At 35.6% G+C, this 13,582-nt stretch overlaps 1 pseudogene; it reads right to left on the bottom strand.

Annotated features, from left to right (window-relative positions):
* Positions 1-1,251: 1,251 nt before the first annotated feature.
* On the bottom strand, positions 1,252-3,009 carry LOC131752807 (NACHT, LRR and PYD domains-containing protein 13-like; annotated as a pseudogene).
* Between the last annotated feature and the right edge of the window lie 10,573 nt (positions 3,010-13,582).

Here is a 13,582-nt window from a genome sequence, read left to right as displayed (position 1 = left end):
TACCTCCATGACTCAGTCAAAGTGTTTCTATCTTCTTTCTGAATTATTCAAATACAGATAAGACTGGTAATCTCGGGTGTTTAGACACAATGTTAATGATGCCAGGATGATGGGTTGAAGCCTCTTCCAGGTTAGTGAGCATTAGACAAAGGAAAATGTGTAGAAAATATTACAATAAGTTCAGGAGACCTGGTACTGATGCTGGCTCTGCCAACCACAATCTGTATGATCTGGGATATGTATCTTGATCCATCTGAGCTGCATTTTTTAATGTAATCTAAATGGTCTCTTAAGAACATCACATGTTATCATGTGTTGTTATTATTGTTAGCATTTTTCATCAGTTGTGAGAGTATGCATGACTGATACAAATTTATTCTGACCCTGGTTAAATTACACAAATCGCTGTTTTACTAAAACAGTCAATAAAGATATCTTTATATTAAAAGAGTGACACATTTACTTTGTCAACTTAAAATATCTAGAAGTAGATTTTGAATTTTCTCCACCAATTATCATTGGTAAAATAAAATATGGTGATACTATAAGATAAATTACCATATTGCTAGTACAGTATTCATTAGAAAATTGGATTACATTCATAAGAATGCTAATGAACTAACAGAGAGCATCAAAAAACATTCATTTAAAAGAAAACAAGTAGAAAAGTAGGTTATGTGTTGCTTGTCCCATTTTTGTAAAATAAAAATATATGCATATATATACATAGGCATACAAACAAACATATATACATACACAAAGTTGTAGAGTAAGATATTACCAAACTATTTAAAAGTTGTTTTACTTTGGGAGAGGTAATAATATGGGAGATCTCCATTTTCATGTTTTATACGTTTATAGTATTTGAAGGTTTATAGTTAATTTTGTGTGTGTTTTTCTTGCTTTTTTTTTTTCATGTCCTTTGCTTTAGTGAATCTTCTTGATAGCCCCAAGAATTTAAAACATTACACCAAAGACAAAAAATCTTAAGGTATAAAGCCAATGTAGGATCTTGGGCCAAATATAGTATTGGGATTCTGGAGATTGGGTACTTGATATGTTGCCTATGGTAAACTGTGAACAAGCATTCTGGAGGTAATGGCTCATTTGTCCCCATGAACAGTAAAATCTGAGCAACATATGGTCAGAACTTCCTGATGGTTTTACTCCACGGACATTCCATGGTAAAGCTGTGGCATCTCATCATTGGATTACCACCACCATCTGTCTTCAGGGTCATCAAAATCCCACTTAAACCTGATTCTCAAAAAGGACCCCCTTCTCCTGTAATTTCTCCAACTCTGCTCTCACTATAGAGTACAAGTCTTTTTCGAGCCCAAGTTTCCGTAGTTTGCACATCAATTTTTTTCAAGGATGTCTACAGCGTGTTGACTGTGTTCAGCCCCAGGTCATTTCCTAAAAGGTTCAGATTAACCAGGCTTTTACTGCTTCTGAGAACAGAAGAGAGATGCTGGCAGCAATCAGGTGTTAAATTGCATTTCTCCAACCCAAGTGTCTCCAACACACAATTTGGACATTTCAGAACCCTACACGGCTCTTTCACCCCATCATCCTGAACATCAGTTTTCCCAACATCCAGAATCTTCATATTACGATTGTGCTTGAGGGAGTGAGCAAGCTCTCGACAGCCTCCACCATGAAAGAACAATCTGATGAGTCCAGGTACTGCAGGTTGCAATCTGGACGACTCAAGACCTCACAGAGAAACTTCACTCCCTCATCTCTCAGGTTATTCTTCCACAGATTCAGGTGTGTCAAGCTCTTGTTCTGGAGGAGAGCATCTGACAAATACCTACAACTGGGTGCACCAAGATGGGAGAACCAGAGCACCAATCTCTAAGACACTCTTGGGGTGAGTCAGGGAAGCACACAGCAGCCTTACACCAACATCTTGGAGCTGATTAATTCCCAGGTACAGGTGAGACATTTCCTTAGTGCTGGTGAGAAGCAAGGCCAGGTCCTGACACCTGGCCACCGACAGGTTGCGTTTCTCCAGTGACAGCTCTTTCAGGGGACAGTTGGACGTCTCTATGGGCCCCCACAGTCTTTTCAGGTCAACATTAGAAAGATTATTGTCCCCCAGCCTGAGAAGCTCAAACTTGAGTTCTTGCTGAGTTCCATAAGGAGCTGATGACAAACTCAAGAGGTGAAGCTACAAGATTCCAACCAAAGATACTTGACCTTGCAGGCTGAGTGCTCAAAGTTCTAAAAATTATCATGGCAACAGTAATTCCTAGGTTTTTAGAGCTCAGGTCCAGATGGGTCAGCTTGTGCTTAGCATGAAGCACAAGGACAATCTCCTTCAGAATTTTCACGGAAGATATCGATTTGCACGTCAGTTTTTGGAGTTTGCACCTTGGATTTCTCAGCTCATAACAGTTTCTTCATAGATGAAGTATTAAGCTTGCTTCATACATTATGCTTAAGTATTAAGTATCAGGTCCAGCTCTCTCATGTTCCCATTGAGAAACATGGAGAGAATATTCTCCCACTGATGTATCCTAAAATTGACAACACTTGTCTCCAGAGTTTCCAAGTCAGAAGTCAATTTTGTTTCAAGGATTGGACCCCTGACAGAGAGCTTCAGCTTAACTTTTGACAGTGCTTTAGGCAAAAGGAAGAAACCTGGAGTTGCTGATACCCATAAATGTCAAGATCAGCTTCAAGGAGGTGATTCAAAATCTGCCTTGCAAAGTTTTCCTCCTGAGTCTCATGTAAGCACTGGAAAAACTGTAGGAATTCAAAGTGGACTGAGACAACATTATACTTCTCCAACTCTTCTGCCCAATCTAGTAATTCATCTGTTACCCTAGGACATTTCACAATGTAAAGTATCTTCTAGTTCTCTTGCTAGGTCTCTTTTTAAAAGACCAAAGAAAAAAGAGCCATCTGATGCCAATAGAAGTTTGTGTTAGGAGCCCAGCCCCTGATGATAGTCTTGGAAGGTATGGCAGGGGTTGGGAGGACCACCTTGGCAATGAAGGTCATACTGCACTGGGCCAAGTTCATATTCTTTCAGCCTGTATTCTCCTGTGTTTTCTACATCAGCTGCCAATAAAGTGGGAGAGATTTTGAACACCACCTTTGCTGGCCTGCTTTCCAGGGACTGGTCTGACTCTCAGGTCCCCATTGAAGAGTTCAGGAGTCATCCTGAGAGGCTCCTGTTTGTCACTGACAGCTCTGAAGAAATAACTACATCCTCCAACCCGTATGATAGCCTGCCCTGTACAAACTGGTACCAGCAGTCCCAAGTGTCTAGAATCGTACTCCATTTGTTGAAGAAGGACTTGGTTCCCATGGCTACCTTACTGAGAATGACCAGAGACTATGGTCATGTTTGGATTTCTAAATTGATATTCTAACAGAAGATGAATAGGAGACTCCTTCAACCATCAGAAAATACATCTGATAGAACTGCACAATAGACTCTGGCATTAGACTAGATTACTGAAGTATGGACTATGAATGGAAGAGAGCAGAGGTGAAAGCATCAACATTAATCAAGGTGCTTCTTAGATGACTAGTTATTGGACACACAATTCATATGCTCCTTCATTCAGTTTCATATGAAAAAATATATCTGTCACTTGATAGGGTAAATTAGCATACTAGAAATAAGACAAATTGTGCCCTTTATTGAGAACTAATTCCAATAAAACTATTTGTGAATTTATGGATGACTGAAAATATCATTTTAAAAATAATGTATATATGTTGGCTAGGAAAGTATTATGCTTTCCTATTCTTTACTAAAATTATTTTGCTAAATAGAAAATATGTTGGATAAGGTCTTATATAATGAAGGCCTCTAAATGGAATATAATGGACTATATTAGGTAGATTGACCTTTATTATGGAACTGAATCAATTGTAAATATTCCAAGGACTTCAATGGAACAATAGTTTATTATTTATTTACTGTTGTTCTCCCCTTCCCTTGATCTCCTAACTGACCAGATTGATGAATAGTATACCCTACAGTCTACAAAATAGCCCTAATGAGCTAGGCCTATAAAAGTTAATCGCACAATCCTCACATTTTAAAATATCATCTGGGAGGATTATCCTAATGGTTTGTCTTGAATGAATTTCATCCTGTTCTTTCTTGGAGAGTACTAATTGAATTTAAAACTTTCTTTTTCACTTATTATTTGTGGTAATATCTATGCTTAGAACATTTGCATATATGTCCTGGAATGTATTCTATGTTGTCCATCAAGTGAAAACAGTGATGCATTTATGAAGCACTCCAGTCAGAATCCATCCCAATATTAAATACAGGATCTAGTCAGCAGTTCCATCTTGATGGATTGTGTTGTCAAGGCTTTCAATGAATTGGCAATTTTCTACTTGTAAGCAGTTTTCTAGGAAAGAAGAAAGTATGAGTAAGGCCTTAAATAAGTATATAATTATCAAACTATGTTGTATTCACTACCTTGATTTAATTAGAATAAATGCACACAATTTAAAGAACAGGTCTCAGGTTGGAATCTATTTCAACATAATTGAAAAATGTCACTTAGGTGATTTCATGTTTATATTTATCATTTTCCATAGATGTTCTTAAATGCTCCTAAAGAGGGTGGTTAGCAATAATCCTCAAGCTTTATTCAAGGAATAAATACAAAAAAACCTTGTTTCATGATTATATTTTTCTATTTAGTTATTGAATATTAAGTAGCTGTTTCATGCTAGACATTTTGCCATGTCCTATTCTACAATACAAGCTCTCCTGGTTCTCAACCTACCTCTTCATTTTATCCTATTTCACTTTGCTTTTAGGCAGCCCTTCATCTCGGTCTTCCTTATGTGTTGGTTTTTCTTACGTGATGTCTATGTTTCTCTCTTTTAACTCACCCAACTCTCCAGAGGTAATTGTATAACACAGTAGATAAGCCTTGAGTTTTGGAGTGATGTACAGCTGGAAAAAAATAGGCTATAACTAGGAATTTGAACTTTATCTTATGATCAACAAAAGCATCTTTAGCACAGAAATAAGATGAGGAAAATGTTACAGTAAGTGTAGTGGTGATGGCAAGAGAATGCCTGCGCCTAATCACAAACGTCCTGTCCTGGACGGATGCTTATTCTAATTCAAGGGTGAGATCCAGTCTTCAGAAGAGAATTAATTAAGGGAAGACAGACGAGTAATCTCAAATTTTAACTTAGCTGAATTAGAAAAGAGCTTTTCCTGACCTCACATTAAATCAGTTTCTGGGGTTCATAAGTTCCAGGCTTAATTATCTAGGAAAGGACTGATCTTATTCTGAAAGCATAATACGTAGGGGGGTGGGAAGGTAGAATTCAGGGGAGGTTGAATAAGCTTAGTGATGCAGAGTGATCATTCTTGTAGCTATCTTGTGAATGAATTACACTTTGCCTTCCTCCCACCTTCCCCTTCTAAGGGCAGTTTTTGATCAACGTGTAGACTCATAAGATTTTCAAAATCATTGCATCACTTCATTTCAATAACAGTAGATATTTATTGGACAGCTGTTGCTTTTGCTTGCTTTCCTTATCCTTTCTTGTTTGTTTTTTGTGACAGTACCTTGATTTTCTTTGGAGAACTATTTCCTCTTGTTTAAAATGGTTCTGGTGGAATTAATTATCAAGGTGCCAAGCCTCTTATGGCCAAGAGGTGGGTATGGGACCTAAGTTCAGCCAATCAGGCTCTTCCTGAAATTTGTATATTTAGTAAAGTGACACAAGGAGAGGAAATTATTCTAATCACGGGGCCCTGAAAAAACCCTTCATGTCCCTGCTCCCTTTATTGCCAGAACTGCCTTGGTACCTGAACTTCCTAAAGTTTGTTCTTTCAGTTTTCCTTTCAGTTCTATGAGTTATTTCATCTATATACTTTTATAAAATTATCTACATTATAAGTTATCAAGTATTGTTTTTCCGTGATAGCAATCAAATGTCTCTAATTGATTTTTGTTGGAGATTGTTCAAAACCCTAAACAAAGCAAAGCAACACATCTCAAATCTTGCTTTTAACAAGACATCAAACAATTTCTGATTTCAAAAGAACACTTCTCTTGTAATAAGTACGTATGATTTTCACATGAAAACATAGTAGATCATTGACTGAAAAAGACTCAGAGGTTTTCAGCTTGAAAAGCAGTGTATGGTAGTTAAGAGTGCAACTCTCCAGGTGTATTGCAAGAGGTAAAATCCTGACCCCACCATTAGCAGCAATATGATCTTGGATGATTTTCTCAGCCTCTAAATTCTTCCATTTCTTCAACTGTAAAATGGGAAGAAGATAATCCATGTGATGCGCTTAGAACAGCATCTAGCATATAATAAGAACTCAATAAATGTTAGCTCTATGCCCAAACTATACTGCTAACTTATGTCAACTCGACTTTGAGCTCCTTGTAAGCAGAGGCCTTGTTTTAGCCATCTCTATATTCCTACTCTGAGCCAGATTGTGCTTTTTTTTTTTTTTTAGTGGCTACACTACAATGATACATCTGGGGTTTGTTTTTACGTGTGTTGTATTGATAGTCACACAGAAACCTGATATCAACTGTAACTTTATTGAGAATTTAATTAGAGCCCCAGCCTACTATCCTTCTCCTATAAGATACCCTGGCTTTAAATGGTTATAAACGTGCATAATAATTTTCATTGTTTTATTTCCTTCTAGTTAATCATATTATAATACCTCTGTTGAACACTTAAGACTCCGCCAATTGTTCTCAACCTTGGCTGCATATTCAAATCACCTGGAGAGCTTTCAAAAACACTGATTCCAGATCACTACCCCAGATTCATAAAATCAGACTCCCTGGGGGTGTAACCTAGATATCAATATTTTTCTCAAGGTGATTCTAATGTGCATCCAGAACTGAAACACTGTTTCTTGAACTCTGTTAGACCATCCTAGTAAGACACCAATAGATCTGAAAAGTACAGAAGACTTCTTTTTCCTGTTAAGTGTATATAATTTTAGAACTGAGGAATTTTGGTTAAGTTGCCTGACTATGGTTTGCTTGTAACATTAAAGAACGGGGTAATAAAGAAAAAGGCTGTTTCTTTGTTTCTTCTATTTCTCTCTCCTGATCTTTCATCATCAGATTATAAGAAACTATATTGTTTCATTGAGAAAGGATGGAATTGGGGGAAGGAAACTTGAATATATATATTTTTGGAGTCTCTTAAGAGGCCAAGATCTGTGCGTTATCTGATTCCATTCTATAGACTATATAGTGTGTAAAAGTACAGATTAAGTTCTGCAATCCAAATGATTTATGTCCAAATTTATATTATCTCAAGACTTTTTGGGACATGACTTTTGGTTGGGATCAGAGAGGTGATGTGTGTGTGTGTGTATACATATGTTTTGATTGTTTTTATTATATATATGTAATTTATATATATATATAAACTTTGTGCCTGTTGGCTTTATTTTTTCTCTCTTGTGCATATACAGTAGTCCTTTTATCCTTATGTTCCAAGACCTCCAGTGGATGCCTAAAACTGCAGATAGTTCTGAATCCTATATATATATATATATATGTTTTTACTATACATACATACCTATGATAAAGTTTAATTTATAAATTAGGCACAGTGAGAGATTAACAAAAACTAATAATAAAATAGAACAATTATAACAATATACTGTAATAAAAGTTATTTGAATGTGGCCTCTCTCTCTCAAAATATCTTATTGTACAAATTAAATACCTTTTCCATTTTAACTAAGCACTTATCATGCACTGTGGCCATAACTTTTGCAGTTTGAGGTACAAGAGTAAAACTAGTGCAGATTTCTTTTTTCCTTCACAATTTCAGGGACAGTATTTGTTTTTAACTGTAGATCTTAGCAGCCTCAGCATACAATTTTTTTTCTTATTAAATCAAGATCTTTTACCTTTCAACTTAAAGGATGTACTTTGTGATTTCTCTCTTTGGTGTATTTGAATTACCAGTATCAATACTGTAGCACTTTGGGGCCATTATTAAATAAAATAAGGATTACTGAACACAAACACTGTGCTACCACGACAGTCATCTAATAATGGAAATGGCTACTCAATGACTAAAGGTGGGATTTGCTGGACAAAGGGTTGATTCACATCCCTGGGTGAGACAGATTGGGACAGCACAAGGTTTCATCAGGCTACTCAGAACAGAGTGAAATTTAAAATATATGAATTGTTTCTGGAATTTTGCATTTAATATTTTCTAAAATTGCAAAACTCAAAACTGCAGATGAGCAGGGACCACTCTGTTAAGTTTAAAGTCTTAACCACTTAATAGCTTGTCAGACATTTAAAGACAACTATTGCCGCTCCTTCAACTTTTCTCTAGGATAAACATGGGCAGTTTCATACATGCCATGGTTTCATGAACATTCAGTATGTCCACTGTCTATCCTGTTTAATCATAGTAGCTGATATTGACCACACATCTACTATGTGTCAGGTACCAAAGCTTATTAAGTATTAAATCATTTAGTTCTCACAGCAACCCTATGAGAGAGTGGCTAAGTTTTTTTTGTTTGTTTTTATTTTACCAGATGAGGAAACCGATGCACAGACATGAAAGATGTTTAGAAATCTGCCCTAAGTCTCAATTACAATTCTGGCAATTCTGTATCTGCAGTCTCAGTCACTACATTATAATGATTTATATATACTATATAGCAATATATAATTGAATAAAAATGCAACCAAGCTACTAATCCATTGGAGAGTGTAGCTGAGAAAAGGGAAATTTTTCTTAAACTAGTTTAAAAAGAACTTCTCAGTTTTTGGTCTACTACATAAAGCAAGAATTTGTATAGATCTTTCTCCCCCCCTGAACAATCCATGGAACTCTTTGCTACCATTATATATTTTGACTATAATGCCTGTGGTTATTAAGTAAATATAAAATCTACAAACTGTATTTGGTTTATGATGTGACTTCATATTCACACAAATTTTAATCCTGTAGCAAATGGTTAACTACTTATGTAGCACAAATTCCATTTCAATCTGGCTTGTGTGTGTGCCATCTTTGAAAGGTAATGCATCAAGAAGTGTCATCTAATATGAGTCCCCAGTGTTCATCATACCTGCAGGTTAATCTTTTCTTTAATGCCTTAGGTACTCACAGGAAATGAGGCGGGAAAAATATATCAATCCTAGCACATCTGAAGTAACAGGCAGGGGAAGTCTGTGCTCAGTGATGTATTGTGTCGGGGAAGAAGCTAAGCCTACCAGAATGAGTGCTGCTGAATTTGGGCAGCTGGCCAATATTTAACAGCACCAGAGAAGTGCAATTTTGTTTTAATCATCTATTCTTATGTCAAGGCCAAGAGCAGCATTTCCACCAGTTTCTACTTCCCCATCAGTTACAATAATGTGCACTCCAGAACTCAGTGCAGGGCACTTGAATTTGCATATTAGCAGAGCAGCAAAATATATTTATTCCATTCATCTCTGGAAGGTGGGACAGAGAGATAATCATGGAAGCAAGGACTAGTTGTTTCCAAGCCTTTCAGTTCTAAAACATACCATCCTAGGCAGATAACATTTGAATCATGATGTCAAAATACAGCACAGCAATGCAGTATTTTGGAATCAGCAGCTCAGAGGAGTAGACAAACTATATAGGTGCTTTTTTTGCATGAAGTTGACATTTGGATCCATCCTACCCTCTGAAGATTGGAACACATAGATTTGCCACACACCCAGATGAAATAATTAACAATAGCAGCATCTTAAGTAAAATCAGAGCCTGAAACTACCAAATCTACTGTTTTGATGGGACTAATCTATCGAGTTTGTTCACAACGCTTTGAGTTTTTTTTTCAATGAATTGTCTAGATTAAACGTTACTTGTACTTTGTACACATGCAGCCATAATTAAAGGTGACAAAGAACAACTCCATCTACCACTTATAAAATCATCAGGGAATGACGTCAGATAAAAATAGATTGACACTTTCTTTTGATTCTATCGCATCTTTTGCATGATTCCCTGTTCTCCCCACCTTGATGTTCTACAATATATCCCATGGATAGTTCCTATCTTCATCTGAAGTCAGCTTGACCTTCCTGCTCCAGATTCTCCAGTTCTGATAGAACTTCAAAAATCTTAACCAAGCAATGCCATCTTTCCTTTGATCTCTCTTGAAATTAATAAACTTTACTATAATTTAGGGGTGTAATCTCTTTAATAATATTTTCACTTAGCAAAATAAAAATAATTCTTATACTTGTCATCTCCAATTTACATGACATCTGATTTACTTACTTTTTTTTTTTTTTTTTTTTTTTTTTTTGCGGTACGCGGGCCTCTCACTGTTGCGGCCTCTCCCGTTGTGGAGCACAGGCTCCGGACGCGCAGGCTCAGCGGCCATGGCTCACGGGCCAAGCCGCTCTGCGGCATGTGGGATCTTCCCGGACCGGGGCACGAGCCCGTGTCCCCTGCATCGGCAGGCGGACTCTCAACCACTGCGCCACCAGGGAAGCCTGGATTTACTTACATTTTTATTTTAAAGTTTCTTGACCAGTGGCTACTGAAAATCGTGGACTATTAGACCTGATATAAGCCATGATGTCAGTAGTCAAGACTTCTCTTTGTTGTTTAAATCTCTATAGTATTCTAGAGAAGCGGTTATCCGGGTTTTCCTGGATGCCTTCAAGTGGAGCTTACCATCTCACAAAAGTAATCTATCATAATATTAATATTGTTCACTATATTGTACACATATGTGCCTTTTAAAATAATTTGTCAGTTGGTCCTAATTGTCTTCTTTTTTTTGACATCTTTATTGGAGTATAATTGCTTTACAATGGTGTGTTAGTTTCTGCTTTATAACAAAGCGAATCAGTTATACATATACATATGTCCCCATATCTCTTCCCTCCTAATTTTCTTCTATGATACATAACATTTAAAACTTCATCTACATTGCAACTTTTCAGATATTTGAAAATACCCCCTAATTCTTTCCCTTCTCTGGGATAGACATGACAGATTCCATATATAACACTGTTTCATGAATATTTGACATAACCACTATCCTAGTTACTATTTTCTGAATATGCTCCAATTTTTCCACATGTGTCATAGACATGGAAATGTTCTACTCAGATCACTCTTCAACCTGCTGCCTAGGTGAGGAGAGTGAGGTTCAGAAAATAGCCTCCAGCCATTAATTCCTTTAGGATCAGAGTCAGGTGCAAAGAAGAGCCTTAACCAAGGCCATGAACTTCCCAGAGCAGCTCACATCCTTTGAGTGAGGGAGGCAAAGTCATAAAGGCCCAACATTTCTGTCCAAAGAGGGATGACTGATGGGCAGTGCTTGTCTCAGAACTCCCCACTGGGTTGGCCAAGCCTTTGCCTCACTTTTTTCCTCTGCCCAACACTGCTTCTTCCCTTCCCCACCCTGCCTTTTCACATATGTTTATCCTTAATAAGCATCTTGTACTTCAAACTTGTAATCTAATTGTCTGCTTCCAGAGAGCCTAATCTAAGACACTGTTTCTTTCTTCCTATATTACTCTTTGCTCAGACTAATTTAGAATATATTTTGAACCAAGTGCAGACCCTCTATTTATATTAAATGTAATTTTAAAAATATTAAAACGCACAATATTAAATCTGTTTGTCGGGATTATAGCAGGTATAATTTAACCCTCCTACACGTTTGCTTCACCCAGATTTGTCATTTAACAATGATTATCACCATTTTTAAAATTTTTTGATAAAATGTTAACCAAGTCATTTTTGTAGACTCACAAGCCTAGATTAACACACATCAATTAATTAGTGTTTATTGGTTACGATTATTCAGTTAAGAATCTGTTTTTTTTTCATATAGCTAGAACATTAAAGAACTTATCTCCTAGTTTTTAATTACAGTATATAACATATAGTGAAAGGTACACAAAACCTAAGTCTAAAATTAATGTATAGGCAAACTCATGTATCCACCATGCCAACCATGAAATAAAATATTACCAGCAGCTCAAAAGCCCTTCAAGCCACTAACTCTACCCTCCTATTTCTTGTAACCTGATAAGAAATCTTAGCCTACCCCCAAGGTTTTAAAGATGTTTTCCTTTATTATTTTCTAGAAACTTTACTGTTTTACCTCTCACATTTAGATAATATAATACTCTTGAAACTGACTTTGGTGTATAGTTTAAGGTAAGGGATCAATGTTCTTTTTATTATATAGATATACAATCTATTGAAAAGAGAGTTTGTTCACCACTAATTTGCAGTGCCAACTTCTCTTTTTAGTTTGCTGGGGAAATTGTGGTCTTAATATAAATAGTTATTGAATTTTATCATGCTTTTTCTGTTTTAATAAAATAATCATATAGTTTTTCTCCTTTATTTTGTTAATGCGATGAATTCCATTGATTTTTTTTAAAGTCAAGCCCACTTTCCATTACTGGAATTAACACAATTTGTTTATTTAATATTTTCCCTTTTATATATCACTAAATTTGATTGTTATTTTTTTCTTTCCACTTTGTGTCCAGATTCATGAGAAATTTTCATCTGTAATTCTTTTTTGTTTTTCCCTTTGCCATGTTCTTGTCATTTGGTATAAGAGTAATGTTGGCTTCATAATAAGACTTGGGAAGTATTACCACCTGAAGTTAGGAAATCTAGAGGCTAGAATTTAGCTTCTTGATAGGGAAGTTTATACTATTGCTTTCCAAACTTTATACTTTTCTAATGTACACATTTAAAGCTATATTTCACTTTAAGATCTGGTATAATTATATTTCACAATTATGGCATGTTTTAATTTCCATTTCATGTGGTTCAAATTATTTTTAATTTCCATTTCAATTTCTTCTCTGATACATGGGTTATTTAGAATCATGTTGCTTAAATTTCAAACATTTTGATATTTCTATCGTTGATTTCTAATTTTATTCCTCTGTGGTCAGAGAATACTCTCTAAATGTTTCAAGTCTTTGAGATTTATTGAGACATCTTTGTGTCCCAGTATATTGTCCATTTTGGTAAATGATACATGAATACTTCAGATAAATATATATCCTGCAGTTATTGGGTATAAAGCATATATATAACATATGTTAGGTCAGTTTGGTGAATAGTGTTGATCAAATATTTTATATCCTCATTGATTTTAAGTCTGTTTAATGATTTTATGCCTACTGATTTATTTCAGTTACTGAGAAAGGAGTGGTAAAGATTTTAACTGTGGTTCTGAATTTATCTATTTCTTTTTTGATTCTGTCGTATTTAGTTTCATATATTTTGAAACTGTTATTTGATGTATACAGACTTAGAACTATTGTCTTCCTGATGAAGTGACCCTTTTAACTCTTTTATTATCAGAAATATTTCTTTTTGTTTCTATTAATATATCTTATCTTAAACATATTTTGCCTAATTTAAATAGCTTCAATAATTTTTGTTAGTGTTTGCATGATATGGTTTTCCATTCTTTTCTTTCATACATTTTATGCCTTTTTATTAAAGTGTACCTCTTATAAAGGCACATCTTGGGTTTTATTATTTCATAGTCTATAATCTTTATCTTTTGTAATTTTTAGTTTACTTATATTTA

Source organism: Kogia breviceps, chromosome 3 (assembly GCF_026419965.1).
Source record: "Kogia breviceps isolate mKogBre1 chromosome 3, mKogBre1 haplotype 1, whole genome shotgun sequence".
Lineage (NCBI taxonomy): Eukaryota > Metazoa > Chordata > Mammalia > Artiodactyla > Physeteridae > Kogia > Kogia breviceps.
This window is presented reverse-complemented; position numbering and strand designations above follow the sequence as displayed.